The sequence below is a fragment of the Thalassophryne amazonica genome, chromosome 9 (assembly GCF_902500255.1).
Source record: "Thalassophryne amazonica chromosome 9, fThaAma1.1, whole genome shotgun sequence".
In the NCBI taxonomy this organism is placed as follows: domain Eukaryota; kingdom Metazoa; phylum Chordata; class Actinopteri; order Batrachoidiformes; family Batrachoididae; genus Thalassophryne; species Thalassophryne amazonica.
Window position 1 is genome coordinate 111,598,565 of NC_047111.1, and position 17,599 is coordinate 111,616,163.

The window sequence follows — 17,599 nt, forward strand, 5'->3', positions numbered from 1 at the left end:
GTGTTGAAGAGTCCTGATCATCCTGAGCTTGTGTTCAAGGGGGTGGTTTGAGCCAAAGTGCAGATATTGGTCAGTGTGAGTGGGTTTTCTGTAAACCCTTGTCTGGAGCTGCCTGTTCTCTCCAATCGTAACATGACAGTCCAAGAAGGCTAAATGGTTGTTTCTGGCATCCTCACATGTGAACTTGATATTGGAGTCCACCGAGTTGATGTGTTTTGTAAAGTCTTCAACCTCCTGTTGCTTGATTTTAACCCATGTGTCATCGACATATCTGAACCAGTGACTGGGAGGGATGCCCGTGAAAGATGTCAAGGCTGTCTTCTCCACTTGATCCATGTACAGATTGGCCACAATGGGGTGATACCGGAGACCCCATCGCACAACCATGGATCTGCCTGTAGTAATTCCCCCTAAACAGGAAATACGTGGTGTTGAGACAGATCTCTAAGAGTTGGCAGATGTGGTCTGGTGTGAGTTTGGTCCTTTCAAGTAGAGACACATCCTCCAGCAGTCTCTGCCTCACAGCTGAGATGGCCTCAGCGGTGGGGATGCAGGTGAACAACAACGTCACATCAGACCATATGAGACCATAGGTTCATCTGCCTCCAGCTGCAGGTCCTTGATCTTGTTCACAAAATCGTGTGTGTTCTCCACATGGTGGTCTGAGTTACCCACTAGAGGAGCCAAAATCCACTTGAGGTGCTTGGCCAAATTGTACGTGATGGAATCTGTGCTACATACAGTAGGCCTGAGTGGCACGTCCTGTTTGTGGATTTTGGGCAGTCCATAGATGCATGGAGTTGCATCCCCAGGGTACAGTCTGTAGTATGCCTGCCTGTCGATTAGTCCCTCTTTCTCCAGGTTTTGGAGGTAGCTAATGATTTTCTTCTTATGGCTGCTCGTGGGGTCTCTCTTCAGACGTTCGTATGTATTGGAGTCACTGAGCAAGTTGTTGATCTTGACCTCATAGTCCGATGTGTCTGGGGTAAATTCAGGACATGATTAGGAATGACTCACACCTGTCTACATACAATATAAGGTATGTAGACCAATCCACCAATCGAGCCTGTATGGTAGAGTGGCCAGAGAGAAGCCACTCTGTTGTGTGTCATCCTGGTTCCTGCTCTCTCTCTCTCTCTCTCTCTCTCTCCAGGTGGCATTCCTTGTGGACCTGATGAGCACACCTGCCTGCAATCTACATGCCTCCATATAAACCCTTGTTCAACAGCTCATTGGTGCCAGAGACTCAGTGTTCACAACCTGGTATCGGCCTCTCTATTCCTGTATAGAGCCAATCTGTCTGTGTTCCGTCGCCGTACTCACTGTTTGGTTATATGCATGTTTCTTGTCACCTGATCTAGTTTTGGTCTAAGTGATTGTGAGCAGCAGTCCTCATATTATTTCTCCTCCTCCGCAGTGACACCATTCTCCGTCAGCTCCACAGGGGGCCACCTGGACGACAGATCACCCAACATCTCATCAAGGACTGCCACCTGCACACCAGTTCTACTTGGGCTGCAACCACCTGATTCCACCACAACGCGGGCCAGGTCACCACTCTGCCATCCTCAGAATCAGTGCTCACTATTCATGCAGCATTTGTCCTGTGACACCATCTTTGTACAATTAAACTGTTTGACTTTCCATTCATCCTCCCTGCTTTGGAGTCCAGTCCTGGTTTTTGGGTCAAAACCCCAACACACTCCTTAGTAAAAGGCACATGACAGCCCTCCTGGAGTTTGCCAAAAGGCACTTGAAGGACTCTCAGACCACGACTCCCTTTGCAGAAATAACAGCCTCTAAACGCTTCCCATAGCTTCCAATGAGAGTCTAGATTGTGGTTGAAGGTATTTTGGACCATTCTTCTTTACAAAACATCTCCAGTTCAGTCAGGTTTGTTGGTTTCTGAGCATGGACAGCCCGCTTACAATCACACCACAGATTTTAAATAATATTCAGGTCTGGGGACTGAGATGGCCATACCAGAACATTGTACTTGTTCCTCTGCATGAATTCCTTAGTAGATTTGTAGGTTTAGGGTCGTTGTCTTGTTGAAAGATCCAGCCCTGGCACAACTTCAGCTTTGTCACTGATTCATGAAAATTGTACTCAAGAATCTGATAATACTGACAGGAATCCATGTGACGCTCAGCTGTAACAGGATTCCCAGTACCTGCACTGGCCACACAGCCCCATAGCATGATGGAACCACCTCCAAATTTTACTGTTGGTAGCAAGCGTTTTTCTTGGAATGCTGTGGTCTTTTTCTGCCATGCATACTGCCCCTTGTTATGTCCAAATAACTCAATTTCAGTTTCATCAGCCCACAGCATCTTATTCCAAAATGTAGCTGGCTTGTCCAAATGTGCTTTAGCATACCTCAAGCAACTCTGTGGCATGTACGCAGAAAAGGCCTCCTCTGCATTACACCATCATAAAGCATTTCTTTGTGCAAAGTGCGCTGTATAGTTGAATGATGCACAGAGACACTATCTGCAGCAAGATCATGTTGTAGGTCTTTGGAGCAGGTCTGTAGGGTGACTATGACTGTTCTCACCATCCTTTGCTTCAGCTTATCTGAGATTTTTCTTGGCCTGCCACTTCGGGCCTTAACTAGTACTGTGCCTGTGGTTTTCCATTTCCTTACTATGTTCCTCACAGTGGAAACTGACAGCTGAAATCTCAGATAGCTTTTTGTGTCCTTCCCCTAAACCATGATGTTTAACAATCTTTGTTTTCAGGTCATTTTAGAGTTGGTTAGAGGCTCCAATGTTGCCACTCATTAGAAGAGATGCAAAGAGGAGAAACATTTGCAAATGGCCACCTTAAATGCCCTTTCTCATGATTGGATTCACCTGTGTAAGGAGGTCAAGGGTTAATGAGCTTACCAAACCAATTCTGTGTTCCAATAATTTGTGCTAAATGTATTCAAATCAATAAAATGACAAGGGTTTCCAAATTTTTGCACCTGCCTAATTTTGTTTAAATAATTATTGCACACTTTCTGTAAATACTAGAAACTTCATTTCACTTCTCAAATATCAGTGTCTTTGTCTGCTATATGATATATTTAACTGAAATTTCTGATTCAGACAACCAGTGATTTATAATGGAAAATCATGAAAATGATCAGGGGTGCCCAAACATTTGCATAAAACTGCATCCGTGTTGGGGGTCTCAGAAATAACACATCAAGATTCTTACTCTTATCTTTCCTGCGTTTGCAGCAGAAGATGATTCCAATGATCAGCCAAACCAGCAGAGCAAAGGATCAGATGGAGACGACCACGGCAATCAACACGGTCCAGTCAGTTGGCTTCAAAACTGTCCCAGGAACACAGAGCAGGAACCATAACACCATGTTTTCAATTTGGGATGAAAATAAAAATAATGTGCATGTTACATTGCGAAATGACTCCACATTTAGGAGGCGTGTTCTAGTGCTCCAATGAAAATGTTTCTGTGTAGGCTCTCAGTTGTCCAGGTGGTTTCCATAGTAGAGAAGTTTGAATCTTCGACTGGACTGGGTTGCTTGACGTGAGGACGTTTCACTTCAAATCACAGAAGCTTCCTCAGCTAAAATTCTTGCTCTGGTAGTCTGACTTCTGTCTTGACTCTTGTAGAGAAGAATAAACCAGAAGCCAACAAAAGCTGGAGTTTTTAACCTAACCAGACCCCTCCTACCGAGAGGCCGACTGCTATAGGCTAGTGACTAAACAATAGCTCTAATTAGCACCTATTGTGCTCTAGTTAGCACTCTCAAAAGACTCTTTTGTTCATGGTAATGAGTCATTCATGTCATCAGGAGAGTCATCAAGGGAGCCATCAGGAGAGGCGTCTGTCCCATCATTAGGAGGGACAGCTGCCCTGTTATTAGGAGCCTGCTAACTAAGATTCCAAACCTAAGAGATTCTTGAAAAGCCTAATGGCCTAGAGGCTGAGGCACAACCACTTAATGATTGCTGGATGACCCTAATCATAGTCCTGGACCCACTCTTACACCCAGAGGATATCTTTACAATCAATCAACCAATCAGTCAGTTATTCATTACAAGCCTTTTGGACAAAGGAAAGGATCAAGGAAAGATATTCATATGAACAGCTATCATTTGGACAAACATCAAATTCTGGATGGTGCTTTAGTTCCAGTGTGAAAGGGTTAAACTGGCTGAATTTGTTATCTCTGGCACACAAATCAGTTTTTGCTTGCAAGGGACCCCTCTGCCTTCATATGATTATGGAATACCCTTTATTCATGCTAAATTAGGTCTCAAACTCCCCAAAATGAAGAAAATGGGTTAAAAGTTTTATTTTGGGGGGCCTGAAGACCACCCCTGAACCTTGGATAGCCCTGAATGTGTCAAAATGATGTCTACAGACCCTTGCTGATGTGGGCATTTAACACATTTTTATATCAATAGGGCAAAATATTTTGTGGGCCTATGACAGTCTCAATTCTTTGCATGATTCGGCAAAAAAGGGGTAAATTGACCATGTTGTAATAAACTTTCTCAAAGTACAACCTCAGATCTGAAAAGTAGCTGTTGTGTGGGCCGCTGAAGAGGAGGTACTGTTGGCCCACTACCAAAGGGCGCCCTGCCTGAAGTGCGGGCTTCGGGCACGAGAGGGCGCTGCCGCCTCACAGGAACAGCCGGGGTGACAGCTGTCACTCATCAACTATGACAGCTGTCACCAATCTGTCATAGCTGTCACCAACCGGGTCTGAAAGGGCACCGCCCTCCCCATGCTCCACTGCCTCAGTGCTCCGTGTGGCGACAGCTCCCCCTGCTGACGATGCTATGGACACGAGCAGGGCTAAAGTCAGAGCCACTAACAGACAAAGGAGGCTGGCCCGCGGAGAGTGCTTTATCTGCAGCTCAAGCGAGCATCAGCAGAGAGACTGCCCCTAAACGGTTAAACACCAACGCCCGCTCTTAGAAACTGGGCTAAGGGTGGGTCAAGAAATTCACGTGGGACAAACCCGTCTTTCTGCACGACTCCCAGTTACAATCCTGAGTGGGGATTTAACCCTTCAGGCCCCTGCACTGGTGGACACGGAGTCAGAAGGGAATCTGCTGGACAGCAGATGGGCAAGGGAGGTAGGGCTCCCTCTGGTGGCACTTCCTTCGCCATTGAAGGTGCGGGCACTAGATGGCACCCTTCTCCCTTTAATCTCACACAAGACACTACCTGTGACTCTGGTGGTGTCTGGGAATCATCGGGAGGAGATCGAGTTTTTTGTGACTCCTTCTACCTCCCGCGTGATTTTGGGTTTTCCATGGATGGTTAAACACAATCCCCGGATTGATTGGCCGTCTGGGGTTGTGGATCAGTGGAGCGAAACCTGTCACCGGGAATGTCTAGGATCCTCGGTTCCGCCCGGTTTGACCGCTAACAAGGAGGTTAAAGTACCCCCCAATCTGGCGGCGGTGCCAGCCGAGTACCATGATCTTGCTGACGTCTTCAGCAAAGATCTGGCACTCGCTCTTCACCCGCACCGTCTGTATGATTGCGCCATTGATTTGATCCCGGGCGTTGAATACCCATCTAGCAGGCTGTACAATATCTCACGCCCAGAGCGCGAATCAATGGAGACCTACATCCGGGACTCATTAGCTGCCGGGCTGATCTGGAATTCCACCTCCCCGATGGGTGCTGGTTTCTTTTTTGTGGGCAAGAAAGACGGCGGACTCCGTCCATGCATTGATTACAGAGGGCTGAACGAGATCACGGTTCGCAATCGATACCCATTGCCCCTGTTAGATTCAGTGTTAATGCCCCTGCATGGAGCCAAAATCTTCTCAAAGTTGGATCTTAGGAATGCGTACCACCTGGTTCGGATCCGGAAGGGAGACGAGTGGAAGACGGCATTTAACACCCCATTAGGTCACTTTGAGTACCTGGTCATGTCGTTCGGCCTCACCAATGCCCCCGCGACGTTTCAGGCTTTGGTATGACGTCTTGCGGGACTTCCTGCACCGGTTCGTCTTCGTATACCTAGATGATATTCTCATCTTTTCCCCAGATCCTGAGACCCATGTCCAGCATGTACGTCAGGTCCTGCAGCGGTTGTTGGAGAACCGGCTGTTTGTGAAGGGTGAGAAGTGCGAGTTCCACCGCACTTCTTTGTCCTTCCTGGTGTTCATAATCTCCTCCAACTCCGTCGCCCCTGATCCGGCCAAGGTTGTGGCGGTGAGAGACTGGCCCCAACCGACAAGCCGCAGGAAGCTGCAACAGTTCCTCGGCTTTGCGAATTTCTACAGGAGGTTCATTAAGGGCTACAGTCAGGTAGTTAGCCCCCTGACAGCTCTGACCTCCTCCAAAGTACCATTTACCTGGTAGGATCGGTGCGAGGCCGCGTTTAGGGAGTAGAAACGCCGCTTTTCGACTGCACCAGTTCTTTTGCAGCCCAATCCTGGCCGCCAGTTTGTGGTTGAAGTGGATGCCTCGGACTCAGGGATAGGAGCCGTGCTGTCCCAGAGCAGGTAGTCCAATCAGATACTCCATCCTTGTGCCTATCTTTCACGCAGGTTGACCCCGGCAGAACGGAACTATGACGTGGGCAATCGGGAACTCCTCGCGGTGAAAGAGGCTCTTGAGGAGTGGAAACATCTGTTAGAGGGAGCCGCGGTGCCATTTACGGTTTTCACGGACCACCGGAACCTGGAGTATATCAGGAGCGCCAAGCGGCTGAACCCCAGGCAAGCCCGCTGGTCATTGTTCTTCGGGCATTTTGACGTCTGGATCACCTACCGCCCCGGGACCAAGAACCAAAGATCGGATGCCCTGTCCCGGGTTCATGAAGTTGAAGTCAAAACTGAGCTGTCGGATCCGCCGGAATCTATCCTGCCCGAGTCCACTATCGTGGCCACCCTCACCTGGGACGGAGAGAAGACCGTCCGGGAGGCCCTGGCACGGAACCCGGACCCAGGGAACGGACCGAAGAACCGCCTCTACGTCCCACCAGAGGCCAGAGCTGCCGTCCTGGACTTCTGTCACGGTTCCAAACTCTCCTGCCATCCAGGTGTGCGAAGGACCGTGGCAGTGGTCCGGCAGCGCTTCTGGTGGGCGTCCATGGAAGCCGACGTCCGGGACTATGTCCAGGCCTGCACCACCTGCGCCAGGGGTAAAGCTGACCATCAACGGGCACAGGGACTCCTCCAGCCGTTACCTGTGCCCATCGCCCCTGGTCCCACATCAGCCTGGACTTCGTCATGGGCCTCCCGCCATCCCGGGGCATGACTACCATCCTCATGATAGTGGACCAATTCTCCAAGGCGGCCCACTTCATGGCCCTCCCGAAGCTCCCTACAGCCCAGGAGATAGCAGACCTCCTGGTCCACCATGTCGTGCGTCTGCATGGGATACTCATGGACATCATCTCGGATCGAGGTCCCCAGGTCTCCTCTCAAGTCTGGAGGAGTTTCTGCCGAGAACTGGGGGCCACCGTGAGCCTCTCATCCGGGTATCACCCACAGACCAACGGACAGGCAGAACGGGCCAACCAGGAACTGGAGCAAGCCCTGCGCTGTGTGATGTCTGCGCACCTGACGGCCTGGTGTGAACATCTGGCCTGGATCGAGTATGCGCATAACAGCCAGGTGTCCTCTGCCACCAGCCTCTCCCTGTTTGAGGTGTGTCTGGGGTACCAGCCCCCATTGTTTCCTGTGGTGGAGGGAGAGGTTGGTGTGCCCTCGGTCCAGGCCCACCTGTAGAGGTACCGTCGGGTGTGGCGCACCGCCCGTTCTGCCTTGTTGAAGGCCCGGACGAGGGCTAAGGCCCATGCAGACTGCCGGCGTTCCCCGGCCCCTGCATACCAGCCTGGGCAGGAGGTGTGGCTTTCTACGAAGGACATCCCACTCCAAGTGGACTCACCCAAACTAAAGGACAGGTACATCGGTCCATTCAAGATCCTCAAAGTCCTCAGTCTGGCTGCAGTGAAGCTCCAGCTCCCAGCTTCACTGCGGGTCCACCCGGTTTTTCATGTTTCCAGGATCAAGCCACACCACACCTCACCCCTCTGTGCTCCCGGACCGGCGCTGCCTCCTGCCCGGATCATCAATGGGGAGCTGGCTTGGACTGTGCGTCGGCTCCTGGACGTCCGCCGGAAGGGCCGGGGTTTCCAGTACTTGGTGGACTGGGAAGGTTACGGACCCAAAGAACGCTCTTGGGTGAAGAGGAGCTTCATCCTGGATCCAGCCCTCCTGGCCGATTTCTACCAGCGACACCCGGACAAGCCTGGTCGTTGAGGGGGGGTCCTGTTGTGTGGGCCGCTGAAGAGGAGGTACTGCTGGCCCACTACCAAAGGGCGCCCTGCCTGAAGTGTGGGCTTCGGGCACGAGAGGGCGCTGCCACCTCACAGGAACAGCCGGGGTGACAGCTGTCACTCATCAACTATGACAGCTGTCACCAATCACCTGGTCATCACCCACACACACAAAAGCCGGACGACATCTTCACCTCGTCGCCGAGATATCATGTACCTTCACGGTAAATTCTCAGCCGTTGTTGTGTTGACGCACGTTACTTGTTTTTGTGTGTGTTGAACTGTTTGCAGGTGTCTTGATCGCTACTTTCAGCTGGAGGCTGGGTTCGCGGATGGTGGAGGAGTGATGCACTTCACTCCTCACTCCAAACTTCAATAAGTAGGAATACAGACTCTGCATAAACTGTGTACTTGAAGTGGAGGTGTCTTTCCCACCTGACTAATACAAGAAGAACTTGCTGACTGTTTACTGGGTGTGTTTTTTCACACACTCATTACTTCTGTCTTCTGCTTCCTGCCAGCAGTACCAGATCCGACAGTCGGAGACGGTGACCACCTGGGGACTCAGGACTTGGTGGCTCCAGTATCCTTCGGGTTTGGTGGCAGTGGAAATCGTGTGGGATCTGGTTCTACTCGGGACGGACGTCTCCTATCCTCAAGCCTACCCACACGTCACTTTGTATATTTTGATGGTGAACCAAATTCCGCTTTTGTCTGTATTTCGTTGTGCACATTTCACAACAGTAAAGTGTTGTATTTTTGACTCATCTATTGTCCGTTCATTTACGCCCCCTGTTGTGGGTCCGTGTCATTACACTTTCCCAACAGTAGCGGTTCTACCGGAAATTTTGATACCAAATACATCTTGTTATAACTCTGGGAGGGGTATCTCAAAAAATAGAGCCCTTTTTGGCTGTCTGCTACTCCGCTAGATGAATACTGGATCATTAGAACTTTGTTATATAAAACACTCACAGTTCAGTGTTCATTTTAACTCTGGGGGAGTTAAATTATTTTGCTTGGTGAGGAACGTTGGTGTAATTTTTGATCCTACGTTGTCCTTTGACCTCCATATTAGAGATATTACGAGGACTGCTTTCTTCCACCAGCGAAATATAGCGAAGCTTTGTCCCATCCTGTCTATGGCTGATGCTGAGACCCCGTTTCATGTGTTTGTCTCTTCTACTTTGGACTACTGCAATGTTTTATTTCTGGTTTACCGCACTCCAGCATTAGGGCTCTCCAATTGGTTCAAAGTGCTGCTGCCAGATTTTTGACATGAAGCAGAAAGTTTGACCACATTACACCCATTTTTGCATCGCTTCACTGGCTTCCTGTCCCAGTGAGATCAGAATTTAAGATTCTGCTGCTAACCTACTGCACCCATCCACACATGCACACTGGCAAGTCTATTCGCCTGGGCCGAGCTGGGTACGCAAGGTGTGGCAAGATGTCTATTCTTACACACCTCTCTGCAGCTTCTCTCCCCCTGCCATCCCCTCATTACCCCATCCCCGTAGAGACGGTGCCTGCTCCCAGACCACCAATAACCAGCAAAAATCTATTTAAGCATAAAAATTCAAAAAGAAAAAATAATATAGCACCTTCAACTGCACCACAGACTAAAACAGTTAAATGTGGTCTATTAAACATTAGGTCTCCCTCTTCTAAGTCCCTGTTAGTAAATGATATAATAATTGATCAACATATTGATTTATTCTGCCTTACAGAAACCTGGTTACAGCAGGATGAATATGTTAGTTTAAATGAGTCAACACCCCCGAATCACACTAACTGCCAGACGGCTCGTAGCACGGGCCAAGGCGGAGGATTAGCAGCAATCTTCCATTCCAGCTTATTAATTAATCAAAAACCCAGACAGAGCTTTAATTCATTTGAAAGCTTGACTCTTAGTCTTGTCCATCCAAATTGGAAGTCCCAAAAACCAGTTTTATTTGTTGTTATCTATCGTCCTGCTGGTTGTTACTGTGAGTTTCCCTGTGAATTTTCAGAACTTTTGTCTGACTTAGTGCTTAGCTCAGATAAGATAATTATAGTGGGCGATGTTAACATCCACACAGATGCTGAGAATGACAGCCTCAACACTGCATTTAATCTATTATTAGACTCAATTGGCTTTGGTCAAAATGTAAATGAGTCCACCCACCACTTTAATCATATCCTAGATCTTGTTCTGACTTATGGTATGGAAATTGAAGACTTAACAGTATTCCCTGAAAACTCCCTTCTGTCTGATCATTTCTTAATAACATTTACATTTACTCTGATGGACTACCCAGCAGTGGGGAATAAGTTTCATTACACTAGAAGTCTTTCAGAAAGTGCTGTAACTAGGTTTAAGGATATGATTCCTTCTTTATGTTCTCTAATGCCATATACCAACACAGTGCAGAGTAGCTACCTAAACTCTGTAAGTGAGATAGAGTATCTCGTCAATAGTTTTACATCCTCATTGAAGACAACTTTGGATGCTGTAGCTCCTCTGAAAAAGAGAGCTTTAAATCAGAAGTGCCTGACTCCGTGGTATAACTCACAAACTCGCAGCTTAAAGCAGATAACCCGTAAGTTGGAGAGGAAATGGCGTCTCACTAATTTAGAAGATCTTCACTTAGCCTGGAAAAAGAGTCTGTTGCTCTATAAAAAAGCCCTCCGTAAAGCTAGGACATCTTACTACTCATCACTAATTGAAGAAAATAAGAACAACCCCAGGTTTCTTTTCAGCACTGTAGCCAGGCTGACAAAGAGTCAGAGCTCTATTGAGCCGAGTATTCCTTTAACTTTAACTAGTAATGACTTCATGACTTTCTTTGCTAATAAAATTTTAACTATTAGAGAAAAAATTACTCATAACCATCCCAAAGACGTATCGTTATCTTTGGCTGCTTTCAGTGATGCCGGTATTTGGTTAGACTCTTTCTCTCAGATTGTTCTGTCTGAGTTATTTTCATTAGTTACTTCATCCAAACCATCAACATGTCTATTAGACCCCATTCCTACCAGGCTGCTCAAGGAAGCCCTACCATTATTTAATGCTTCGATCTTAAATATGATCAATCTATCTTTATTAGTTGGCTATGTGCCACAGGCTTTTAAGGTGGCAGTAATTAAACCATTACTTAAAAAGCCATCACTTGACCCAGCTATCTTAGCTAATTATAGGCCAATCTCCAACCTTCCTTTTCTCTCAAAAATCCTTGAAAGGGTAGTTGTAAAACAGCTAACTGATCATCTGCAGAGGAATGGTCTATTTGAAGAGTTTTAGTCAGGTTTTAGAATTCATCATAGTACAGAAACAGCATTAGTGAAGGTTACAAATGATCTTCTTATGGCCTCAGACAGTGGACTCATCTCTGTGCTTGTTCTGTTAGACCTCAGTGCTGCTTTTGATACTGTTGACCATAAAATTTTATTACAGAGATTAGAGCATGCCATAGGTATTAAAGGCACTGCGCTGTGGTGGTTTGAATCATATTTATCTAATAGATTACAATTTGTTCATGTAAATGGGGAATCTTCTTCACAGACTAAGGTTAATTATGGAGTTCCACAAAGTTCTGTGCTAGGACCAATTTTATTCACTTTATACATGCTTCTGTTAGGCAGTATTATTAGACGGCATTGCTTAAATTTTCATTGTTACGCAGATGATACCCAGCTTTATCTATCCATGAAGCCAGAGGACACACACCAATTAGCTAAACTGCAGGATTGTATTACAGACATAAAGACATGGATGACCTCTAATTTCCTGCTTTTAAACTCAGATAAAACTGAAGTTATTGTACTTGGCCCCACAAATCTTAGAAACATGGTGTCTAACCAGATCCTTACTCTGGATGGCATTACCCTGACCTCTAGTAATACTGTGAGAAATCTTGGAGTCATTTTTGATCAGGATATGTCATTCAAAGCGCATATTAAACAAATATGTAAGACTGCTTTTTTGCATTTACGCAATATCTCTAAAATTAGAAAGGTCTTGTCTCAGAGTGATGCTGAAAAACTAATTCCTGCATTTATTTCCTCTAGGCTGGACTATTGTAATTCATTATTATCAGGTTGTCCTAAAAGTTCCCTGAAAAGCCTTCAGTTAATTCAAAATGCTGCAGCTAGAGTACTGACGGGGACTAGAAGGAGAGAGCATATCTCACCCATATTGGCCTCTCTTCTTTGGTTTCCTGTTAATTCTAGAATAGAATTTAAAATTCTTCTTCTTACTTATAAGGTTTTGAATAATCAGGTCCCATCTTATCTTAGGGACCTCATAGTACCATATCACCCCAATAGAGCGCTTCGCTCTCAGACTGCAGGCTTACTTGTAGTTCCTAGGGTTTGTAAGAGTAGAATGGGAGGCAGAGCCTTCAGCTTTCAGGCTCCTCTCCTGTGGAACCAGCTCCCAATTCGGATCAGGGAGACAGACACCCTCTCTACTTTTAAGATTAGGCTTAAAACTTTCCTTTTTGCTAAAGCTTATAGTTAGGGCTGGATCGGGTGACCCTGAACCATCCCTTAGTTATTGTTATGTGTCGGACGCAGTCGGAATACCGGCCAGCGTTTGAAGTAGGACCCAGCATAAAGGAAACAAAGCACGGTTCAAAGGATAACAGAATTTAATGACATAACAGTGAGTGCTTAATTAAAACAAATAAGTGCGCGGTCTGGCGAGGTGGAAGAACGGTGCGCTCCCAGCAGTACAAACGGTCCGGAGCCAGAACTGTTCGGACCCAAGGACCCCGCCGACACCCCCCAGGTGGCCGCGACCAACCGAGTCTGTGAAAGAAGAAACCATCATGTGAGTCCACCACTCCACACACAGAGAGACCACTCAAAGGTGTACATAAAAAGCAAACACTTCCTGGCTTAATCACCAATCAGCTTCCCACCCTGCAGGCATGGAACACCCAGTTCAATTCTCCACTGCAGTGGAAGCTGATTAAACGACTAACATAACAGCTCAATATAATAAGGTGTGAGGGACACCACATTTACTGACTGTACTCATGTTAGTCACAAAACCTAAAGTACCTCAGGAAGTGTGCTGACGAGCGTGAGACCTCACCCCCTCCTCTTTCACAGACCATGGCATCAAACCTGGTGCGGTCTCTGCGTCCATGATGATGAGATGGTTCTCTAAACGTCGATCTCACCCGTCTGGTCACAAGGTCGAGTCTCTGGCAAATACACACTGTGTACTCCAGACTTAAATGCAACCATGCCCCAATCCATATAGATGCACCACAACTGTGAGTCCTGACGAGCTGCACATGACCAGCCTCAGGTGATCAGGGTGAGGTCCTGATAACTCAGCCACACAGCCACTCAGTCCTGAACGCATGCCACCTGGAAGGAAAAACAAAAGACAGAAAACAGAAGACAGAAACAAAAGCCAGCCAGGCACCCCAACCACAACAGTTATGCTGCTATAGACTTAGACTGCTGGGGGGTTCCCATGATGCACTGAGTGTTTCTTTCTCTTTTTGCTCTGTATGCACCACTCTGCATTTAATCATTAGTGATTGATCTCTGCTCCCCTCCACAGCATGTCTTTTTCCTGGTTCTCTCCCTCAGCCCCAACCAGTCCCAGCAGAAGACTGCCCCTCCCTGAGCCTGGTTCTGCTGGAGGTTTCTTCCTGTTAAAAGGGAGTTTTTCCTTCCCACTGTCGCCAAGTGCTTGCTCACAGGGGGTCGTTTTGACCATTGGGGTTTTTACGTAATTATTGTATGGCCTTGCCTTACAATATAAAGCGCCTTGGGGCAACTGTTTGTTGTGATTTGGCACTATATAAATAAAATTGATTGATTGATTAATTGATTAGACAGGGGTGGGCATACACCCATACACATATAACATACTGTATTTCTGTGTTACATATGCCTGTGTCTGTTACTGATGTCGTAACATATGCCTGTGTGTTACGTACACCTGTGTCTGTTACTGATGTCATAATGAGTGCTCCAGCTGTTACTGATGTTGTAACATGTGCCATTGTGTTACGTACACCCACGACTGTTACTGATGTCGTAACATATGCCCGTGTGTTACGTACACCTGTGTCTGTTACTGATGTCATAATGAGTGCTCCAGCTGTTACTGATGTTGTAACGTGCCATTGTGTTACGTACACCCACGACTGTTACTGATGTCGTAACATATGCCCGTGTGTTACGTACACCTGTGTCTGTTACTGATGTCATAATGAGTGCTCCAGCTGTTACTGATGTCGTAACATGTGCCCGTGTGTTACGTACACCTGTGTCTGTTACTGATGTCATAATGAGTGCTCCAGCTGTTACTGATGTCGTAACATGTGCCCGTGTGTTACGTACACCCATGACTGTTACTGATGTTACTGTTACTGCTGCTAGTATCTGTCAGTGATGCCCTTCACATGAATGCCAGCTCAGCTAAAATTGCACTGAATAAGTGTTGCTTCACAGATCACAACTTAACACTGATTGGGCAATAATATCCTCCCCCCCCCCCCCCCTTTCTTCTTTGGTGGTATATTGAATGAGTTGACTCTGCTTCATCTTCCTCAGTTCCTTCAGCTGTTGATTAGCTGTTGTGATGATACTATGGGGCTGAGGCTCCTACTACCGTGCATCCAGAATGTATTCACAATGCTTCACTTTTTCCACATTTTATGTTACAGCCTTATTCCAAAATGGATGAAATTCATTATTTCCCTCAAAATTCTTTACATAATACCCCATAATGAGAATGTGAAGAAAGTTTTTTGATATTATTGCACATTAATTTAAAAAAAAATCACTTGTATATAAGGATTCACAGAATTGAGCTCAGGTGAATCCCATTTCTACTGATCATCCTTGAGATGTTTCTATAGCTTAAATGGAGTCCACTTGGGGTAAATTCAGTTGAATGGACATGATTTGGAAAGACACACACCTGTCTACATATAAGGTCCCACAGTTGACTGAGCATACCAGAACAAAAACCAAGCAAGAGGTCCAAGGAATTGTATGTGGACGTCCAAATTTGGGGCAGGGTACAGAAACATTTCTGTTGCTTTTGAAGGTCCCAGTCGGCACAGTGGCCTCCATTATCCTTAAATAGAAGAAGTTCAGATCCACCAGGACTCTTCCGAGAGCTGGTCACCTGTCTAAACTGAGTGATCAGGGAGAAGGACCTTAGTCATGGAGGTGACCAAGAACCTGATGATCACTCTGTCAGAGCTCCAGCATTCCTCTGTGGAGAGAGGAGAACTTTCCAGATGGGCAACCATCTCTGCAGCAATCCACCAATCAGGCCTGTATGGTAGAGTGGCCAGACAGAAGCCACTCCTTAGTAAAAGGCACATGGCAGCCCACCTGGAGTTTGCCAAAAGTCACCTGAAAGACTCTCAGACCACGAAAAACAAAATTCTCTTGTGTGATGAGACAAAGATTGAACTCTTTGGTGTGAATGGTAGGTGTCATGTTTGGAGGAAACCAGGCACCATCCCTACAGTGAAGCATGGTGGTGGCAGCATCATGCTTGTGGGGATGTTTTTCAGTGGCAGGAACTGGGAGAATAGTCAGGATTGAGGGAAAGATGAATGCAGCAAATGTACAGAGACATCCTGGATGAAAACCTGCTCCAGAGCGCTCTTGAACTCAGACTGGGGTGACGGTTCATCTTTCAGCAGGACAATGACCCAAAACACACAGCCAAGATATCAAAGGAGTGGCTTCAGGACAACTCTGTGAATGTCCTTGAGTGGCCCAGCCAGAGCCCAGACCTGAATCCAACTGAACATCTCTGGAGAAGTCTGAAAATTACTGTGCACCAACAGTCCTCATCCAACCTGATGGAGCTTCAAAGGTGCTGCAAAGAGGAATGGGCAAAAGTGCCCAAAGATAGATGCACCAAGCTACTGGCATCATATTCAAGAAGACTTGAGGCTGTAATTGCTGCCAAAGGTGCATCAGCAAAGTATTGAACAAATGGTGTGAACGTATGTACTTAAGTGAAGTCTACGTTTTTTTATTTTTAATAAATTTGCAAAAATTAAAGATAACTCATGTTGTCAATTTGGGGTGTTGTGTGTAGAATTTAAAGGGAAAAATGAATTGACTCCATTTTGGAATAATGGTGTAACATAACAAAATGTGGAAAATGTGAAGCACTGTGAAAACTGTCCCAGGTCTTACTCGAGAATTTTAGTCCTCTTTATAGGAAGTATGTAAACCAGTGGTGTAATGGGTGATCATCTTCCATATATACATCAGTTCGTCTTTATACCCCAGTCACACTACAGCACGAATTACACAAATGCTGTACGAAGTGACATTCAAACAACATTTGTGTAATTCATGCTGCATTCGAACTGCACTCGAACTCCTCATACAGCATTCCTACAGCAGTTGGCTCATTAGTGTGTTGCTCGTGCTGGAAGACATCCGGATGCCGATGGAGTCAGTCGTACTGCCATAGGATTCATGCCGCATTCATGCAATTTGACCTGCAGTTGAACTGCATTTGACCTGCAGCACGAATTGCATGAATGCTGTACAAATTGATGTTTGAATGACATTCGGACAAGTCGTGTAGCAGTCGAGCTGCATTCGAATTCCTAAGACAGCATTCGTGTGGCACTTAGAGAAATACGCTAAATTTGCAGGCATGCACAAATGTAGAGAACAGGCACACTACTGTCGTGCTGCATTTGAACTGGGGAATATTTGTACGGCGGCCGTACTGCTGTGTGAGTGCTACCTCAAATGGCATATGAACTGGCATCTGAAATGGCAACCCACCAGCATTCGGAGCAGTCCGATGATGTAGGCACATCCTGATTGTGCCACAGATAAACTGAACCCCCATCCCCACCCCCCTGCTTCCTGTTTGGTGCACAAAGGAAATATTGTAATGTGCAAAGTCTGTCAATCATTTTGTGCATGAAACGTGAACATTGCACAAACACAACGAATGCACCTTGTGTCACAGCGAGTCAGCGCGACTCTATGATGCATTGACGCACACTGTAGCCATGTGGATGGGGTCTAACAGCCATGATGACATGATAATTGAGAGAAATCCTCTGACACATGAGGTGGACTGTCAAAGGGTGCGTGATTACATGCTCAATCTGTACGTTCTTCTGTGATCACAAGAGCTGTGCCTCAGTATGTCTCCGTGACACGTTGGCACGCACTGTGGCCATGTGGAAGGGATCTAACAGCCATGATGACATGATAATTCAGATGATTCCTGTGACACATGAGATGGACTATCAATGGATGTGTGATTACATGCTCATTTGGGATGTTATACCACGATCACAGGCCCTGCATCACAGTCAGTGCGTC